The following is an 8,064-nucleotide window of genomic DNA, read 5'->3' on the forward strand; positions in this document are numbered from 1 at the left end:
TCTTTTTTGTTTTGTTCATTTACCAATGCTTTAAACTAAAATTTTCAATGAAATGATTTTCAAAGAAATTACAATTTTAAAGGATAGGCATGTATCATCTCTTTATGGGCACAAAATAACTTAAGTAACGAGTAAATATTTTCACTGGCTGCATACTCATCACATTAACTTAGTTTTGTATTGGTAAATTTGCAATGCCTATATAGCCTTTGTAGGCAGAAGACACTTACAGCCAATCATTGGTATTCAACATATGATTTTTTCGGAGTAATTTCACAGACATTTGGAGTTTAGAAGACCTACAATAAGTCCTCTGGTTAGATTAATCAAGGTTAAGTTTTCACTGTCAGCCCTCATAAAGTGATACTGCAAGTATCATTGAGATACTGTATTGAGATATTATAATATCTTTAAGGCATTGGTTAACTATTCTTCACCCTTAAATATGACTTTTATGTGAGCTTCACAGGAAGCATAGACTTTGTTTTTAAATCTATCACAATTTTATCAAATAAATTTTAGTTACAAGAAGCAGATTCTTTCTTGACATCCCTTTTTAGTATCTTAGGGAAAGTAGAAAAGCCAGATGGCTAAAACCATCTAGGATCAGCTCAAATATCCATTCTGAAAATCCTCCAAAAGTTCTAGCTCAACTTCTTTTTTTTTAATGTAAAAAAAGTTTGTCCAAAAAACAATTGCTTGCCAAACTAGAAATTTTTTTTTTGTAATTTTTATCCACTACATAAAAATTTACAAATCCAGATTTTCAGCTTAAATTGTTTATTTATACTGTAGCTATAACCAACTTTTAGTTTATATAGTTGCCATTCTTTTTCCTTGTGCTATAAAGTTAGAACATTTATCAAGCAGAAACTGGAGTTCACCAAGCAAATTTTATGTAAACTAAATTTCCACTTGGACCATATTTTACCACAAGTCAAAATACATTTAACATCTCTGCCACACTTTTTACATTCCATATTTATCCTAATCAAAGTTAGCAATGTAGCAATTTCTATATGTAAAAAAAGAGAGAATTTACCTGTCTAGAGCTAAAAATAATAGAACTTGTTTGATATTGATGCCCAGATGTTGATGCTGTACCAATAACTGCAGTAACTTCAGTAGAGGAGGCTTGCTTTGATGAGGGTCCTTGGTCTTCATCCCAAAAATCAGCATTGAAAGCTATATCTTCCAAATGCATAATGTGAATATATTAGTTTCTTATATTAGTTTTAGATTTTGCTGTGATGGGGTAGCCTCCTTTGTCCTTCTCCTTTTATATTATGAGTTTTTTTGGTTTATCTTCTTTATCTTTATTTTTGGCATACTTGAACGCATTGTAATAACTTATTTGCCTTCCTTTCGAGCTTATAAAATCTATAATAAAATCATCTATCCATCTATGTACCTTAGATAGATTTATATTAATAAAATCTATCTATCTGTCTATCCATCTATGTACCTGCACAAAGAGATATAAGACAAAACTAAAGCCTCTGGAAAAAAAAAGAATTTGGGCAATTTTTTTTTTAGCCCAGCCCGAAGAAAACCTCTTGGTACAAGAGGGTTAGAAAAATGGCCGCACAAATGTGCATGATGAAGAACGGAGTGGGCGTCCTTCGGTCTTTAATGAAGATTTGGTGCAGAAAGCGGAAGAAAAGGTGAGAGAAAACAGACGCTTTACAATTTCATCAATGTGTCACTGGTTTCCTCAATATTGTCGTAGTGTTTTGTATCTCATTGTGACTGAGAACTTGAATTATCGGAAATTATGTTCACGTTGGGTTCCAAAAATGTTGACGGATTTGCAAAAATCCCAACGTTTAGGCAGTGCATTGACTTTCCTTGAGCGGTACCACAATGAAGGTGAAGATTTTTTTGACCAAATTGTTACTGGTGACGAAACAGGGGTGGCCTACGTCTCACCAGAATCAAAACAACAATCCATGGAATGGCGACATTCATCATCACCCAAAAAAGTGAAATTAAAGCAAACAATTTCTGCCCAGAAAATCATATGCACTGTTTTTTTGGGACAAAAAAGGAGTATTGCCGGTGTAGTTTCTGCCTCGTAATGAGACAATCAATGCAGCATCTTATTGTGAGACATTGAACAATCTGCGTCGTGCAATCCAGAACAAAAGACGTGGCAAGTTGAGTAAGGGCAACATTTTGCTGCATGACAATGCCCGTCCACATGTGGCTAATCGGACCAAAGATCTCATCAAATCTTTTAAATGGGAAACTCTAGATCATCCTACATACAGCCTTGATCTGGCGCCCAGCAACTACCATTTGTTCCTGCACTTGAAGAAACACCTGGCTGGTCAGCGTCTTCAAGAGGATAACGAAGTCAAAACAGTTGTGATACAGCGGTTAACAAGTCAGGCGGAAGAATTTTATGAGGAAGGTATTCAAAACTGGTGCCACGTTATGACAAGTGCCTCAACATTCACGGAAATTATGTAAAAAAGTAGATTAAGGTACAGGCTTTCATGTAAAAATAAAATTATTGCGATATCTTTGCACGTCTTTTTTTAATTCCAAAACGGTACTTACTTAAAAAACATGCCTCGTATTACTCTTTAAAGCTACCTTTAGACCATTACTCTGTAAAATTCTTTTAAGTTTTTCACTTAGCCCGTGTACATATCGTTAGGGACAAAAAACACCCTTCTCCCAAGTTGTCTCCTTGACTTTCTTAGAAATTTTTAGAAATCTTTTTCTTCTTTTTGAAAAAGTTTGGTTAATTAACCACTCTGGATTTTTAGAAAAGACAACTCCTCAACAAATTTTGAAGAGCAAATACTAAAGATCCAGTCAGTTAAAGGAATGATCAAACCAATTTTCACTTGGGGAGCGTGACCGGAACTATAAGACAAAAATCTATTGTTATTTGCCAGTTTTCTGTAAATTTTAAAATCCACACTATTTTCATTTTTCAAAAAAAGAACATCAAGAAAAGGAAGTTTCACATTCTCTTCTAATTCAACAGTAAACTTTAAATCCCCCCATACAAGATGTTCTGAAAATCCTTTTAATTCCTCCTCCCCATAATCCCATACTGAATTTACCATTTACTTGTTCAAAAAATTCCCCTCTGAATTGAAAAAAATAAGAGAACTTATTACACGACCTTACTTTTTGTTAACTATGTTGAACAAAATGGCTATCTGAAAATTTTGATTGGATGTGTTTGGGGAAATGTGTGTTTGGACCATTTGTCCTGAGGGCTATCGGGGGAGGGGGTGTCATCCTGAAATTTCCAGACCTTTCAACTACGTTGAACAATATGAATATGTCAAAATGTAGATCGGAAATATTTGGGGAAATGATGGGCGTGGAGGGGGGGGAGATTCTCCTTCTGATTGCTTTTGACTACTAAAAAGCACAATAGGCATCTCAATTTCCAAAGAACAGCCCGTTTTGAAGTTTTTGCGACAACACTTTCTATAAAAACCTTTTATGCCCCCAGTGCATAACTTGCAACCTTAGCACTGAGGGTTTTAGGGTGTCGTCATACTCAAAGACAGAATTTTCGGACCCTCCAACTACCTTCAACAAAATGGCTACTTCAAAATGGTGATCGGAAGTGTTTGGGGAAATGATGGGCGTAAAGGGGGGAGGGGGAGTATTCGTCCTCCGACTTCAATTCTAACTTCCAAAACTTTCAACTACGTTGAACAAAAAGGCTATCTGAAAATTTTGATTGGATGTGTTTGGGGAAATGTGTGTTTGGACCATTCGCTTGTTCAAAAAATTCCCCTCTGAATTGAAAAAAATAAGAAAACTTATTACATAACCTTACTAAATACATAATTACAGAAACTTCCAAATTAGCTAATATTTATTAGCTAATATGTGTGTGGAGGATATTGAAACTGTTGCGTTAGATTCATATCTTACTATAAATACTCATGCCGAAAAATTAAGCAAGAGAAACGGGTTTAAATTAATAGGTTATATTAATAGGTGTTTAAATTAATTAAACACAGCAGTGATAAGAGTTAAAAAACAAACAAAACTTAAATTAATAATAACAAAATTCCGAATATCTTGGCTCCACGTCCGGGAGCCTTTCTCAACGGACAAAAAAAGTTAAATAAGGAAAAGTAAAAATACAGTTTTAAATAAAACCATCTACAGAAATAAAAAGGCAACTAAACACACGGAAAAATAAAAAAAATAATAATAATAATAAAAAATAAATACAACTCACACTGTAAACAACTTCCAGAAACTGCTGTTACTAAAACTGAACAAGACCAAAACGAGTTTCTATAGCACAATAAGAGGTAACTCTCTTCTTAATGATCAGTGGATAAACGGGATCTATTAAAAGTGAAGACTATATTTATTTGAAAAAACAATAAAAGGTCATAAATCCCAAGGTAGACCATCGTTGATTAAATGTCCCAGGTTAATAACATTTATACTACATATGATTGCAGGTCACGCAAACTCACAAATTATTAATTAGATGGATCTTTTTGTTTGCTATTTTAGCTGCAGTCTGTTTACTTTTGCCAGCTTTGACCTCATTCTGACTTTTCCTTGCATGGTTATCACTAGTTCCAGGGCAATTATGTAGAATCCTACTATTTGACAATCTTACCTGCTTCTTAATTAATCAATTATAAATTGAATTTATTCTAAATCCCCTTCATCCTTATTAATACTAATACACCCATAGATTATTTTTTTCAATAGTTATCTGAAATTGAAAAATAGATAAATAGATAGATATTTTATTTTAGCCCATCAGTAATAAGTAATGTTAAAAAACTTTACTTATTACTGGAAAGTAATGATAAAAAAAGATGTAGCCTGCTTGAGCACCTTTACGATTTCCTACCATTGCACGTTGTTAATTAAAAAAAAAAAATCCAAAAAATAAGTTTTTCAAAGAAAAGTAAAGAACTCCATTAACCCAAAAATGAAAAAAAATAAAATCAAATAATCTACGAAGCGTGAAACTACCACAAATCAGCATCGATAAATAAATGAAATCCAAAACAAACAGAAATTACAATAAATAACCGAGTCAAACTCAAAACGAGCAGAAATTAACATGAGTAGGGCTCAAAACCCCCTATACCTTCCCAAGGCCAGAACATAATTTGCACTTTACTGAAAAAAATACAAATGAATGTGAATTGTCAGTTTAATATACATATACTGATATTTAGCAATCAAAATGTTAATGTTATTTGATTTATTAAAGTTATGAAAGTAAAAATATTTATATATTTTAAGTAAAGTGTAAATTATGTTCTGGCATTGGGGAGGCATAGGGGTTTTGAGCCCTACGCATGTTAATTTCTGCTCGTTTTGAGCTTGACTCGGTTATTTATCGTAATTTCTGTTCGTTTTGTGTTTCATTTATTTATCGATGCTGATTTGTGGCAGTTTCACGCTTGGTAGATTATTTGATTTTATTTTTGCTCATTTTTGGTTTAATGGAGTTCTTTACTTTTCTTTGAAAAACTCATTTTGTGGAAAAAGTATTTTTAATTAATAACGTGCAATAGCAGCAAATCATAAAGGTGCTCAAGCGAGCTACATCTTTTTTAACACTACTTTCCAGCTCTGCCACAACTTTACGGGGGTCTGGAAGTCGATACCTCTCCAAGAGAAATGTATCTCTCTTAAAGAGTTTAAGTAGTTTAAAATAAAATCTAGTTGCCATCAAGCCATTGGCCAATTGGAGACAAAGCAAAGACAGATAGTCTGAGTGAGATGCAAAGCTGGCATAAGCCTTTTTCAGGATTGTATAAAAAATGATGTCATTTTCTCTAGTTGTTAGAGTTTGTCTATGATCCATCCATCCATCCTAGGGTAGAACTAAGGTAGATATCCGTAGGACTAATAGAGTGTCGAGATTTTTGGTTTGACTCACGACGGAAAATGTCGACTGAACTTGTATGCAAAGGGGGGGGGGGCTGAATTTGCTTGGACTAACAGGCGAACAAATGAACGAAGCCTAATAGGCCTGTCCGCTTCTCAGGCAGACTACCGTGTTTTAGAATTGGCACATGACAGATACGACAGATACGAGTAAAAAATGACAGACACAAGTCAAAAACTTCCAAAACTGACAAAAAACGGATCTGACCTTTAATCTCGCTGTTTCTGTATACCATTCCATAGGGGGACAGGTAGGGAACATGTGACAAAGTCACTGCTCTATATCGCCTCTCTAAAATTTGCCGATTGTAAGAGTACTTCAGAGGGGCGAATTTGCCATAGTTCACTCCCAGGTTTGACCCGAGGGTGCTAAGGCAAAGAGTTCTAGTTGTTTTCTTGCATCAGCCATATCGAATAGCTAAACAATTAAGCGAAGAAGACAGTGCAATAATAGCACCATCTGCTGATGCAGTTGGTGCTAACGAATCCGGTTTCATCGCGTTGAAAACTAGAAATCAGTTTTCTGGCCATTAACTTGTAGACCCATAGCGCTATAGCCAGATACAAGCTTATCTAAATTATCCTGTGATACACTTAAAGAAAAACTAAACATAAGTAAATCATCAGCATACCTTATTAGACTCAAATCACGAAAATCAAGGCTCAACCCACCAGAAATTTGTTTTGTAGCCTTAGAAGTCAAAGTATTAAATAATATCGGACTTAAAACCGAACCTTGTCGAATCCCTCTATCAACTTTAATTGGCGCACTAGGTCTGTCAAGTCCAAGTTTCACTCTTCTATAGCTATTGGAATACCAATATGACAACATAGCTGCTATATGGGTATTCAAACCAGCATCTAGCAGGGTCTGGAAGCAGCCAGACTGGAAGACTGAATCAAATGCAGCAGAACAACACCATATATATACGGACAAACCAAATTATTCGTACTTGGCAAGAGTATGGTTTAGAAGTCTGAAGACGAAACCACAGCTGAGATGTTGTATAAACTTAAGGTCTATCAGACACTTCGATATAACTTCACTGAGCACTAATCTTTCTAAGACTTTGCTCAACATGCTGGATACGTTAATCGGCCTATACCCTCCACATTGATTTGTGTTTCTCCCTTTCTTGAGGATATTTGAAAGTATGAAAACGACCCCAGTACGGAACGTGCTAGGGACGGTAGCACTATCTACACATATCTGAAAAAGTAGTTGTAGAGGCTGAAGAAAAAGTGGGGAACCATTGCGCAGATGAACCCCCCCGCAGCCTCAAGGCCGGGGGCCATGTTACCCTTCAACCGATGAACATCCCGCGAAACATCACTCTAGCAAACCACAAAGTAATTTCGCTTTTTAAAAAGTGAAGCAAGACGTGATTTTAGCGATTCATCATAACCCTTTTCCAAAGGAATATTTTTCGACCCGAAACCTTCGAACATGTTTTAAACACTGCTCCTCAAGTATCGTGGCACAAGGCTTCGGCTGCACTTTACTACTTTTGAACTTTGACCACATATTTTTCTGGTCACGGATAGCCTCTTCCGAAGCAGTTTCTGCTTCTTTCACTTTCAGATCATCCAAAAATGCTTTAGATTCTCTTTTTGTTCTACAAAAGAGATTTAAGACCGTGACAGATCTAGGCTTGCCGGATTCACGCCACACAGAATACCGTGTGGTATTCCGTATCATATTTTAGCTTGATTTTCGTACGTATGGTTTCTCCACCCCCTTTTCTTTGTGCCTTTCTTAATAGCTGCACTAGGAACTGAGGCAGATCCAGCAACTATTAATTAGTGGGTGAGTTATTTCAGCACACTGTGTATTGAGTGCAATCTTGTCATCACACCCATGGACAAAAAGCTGAAACAGGACTTTTTTTCCAGGATTTTGTCACACGTCGACTAATGCAAACTGAGAGTAATCTTTTTCTACTCGCGTCTTTCTGTGTAACCTGGACTTTTTGATTTCATAGCGTGACTAACAGGAACACTAAACTTGAGACCAAGACGGTTACTTGCAGTATGCTCTGAATCCACAAGTAGGGGTTAGGGAATAGTGAAGTTGGAAAAGTTATGATCAATATTGCTTGTGCTTCCTGAATTACAGGTTACTTCCTCAATTACCTTCCTTGCACTTCCTGGATT

This window comes from Artemia sp. Qi Xiang Cuo, chromosome 4 (genome assembly GCF_049724085.1).
Source record: "Artemia sp. Qi Xiang Cuo chromosome 4, ASM4972408v1, whole genome shotgun sequence".
NCBI lineage: Eukaryota > Metazoa > Arthropoda > Branchiopoda > Anostraca > Artemiidae > Artemia > Artemia sp. Qi Xiang Cuo.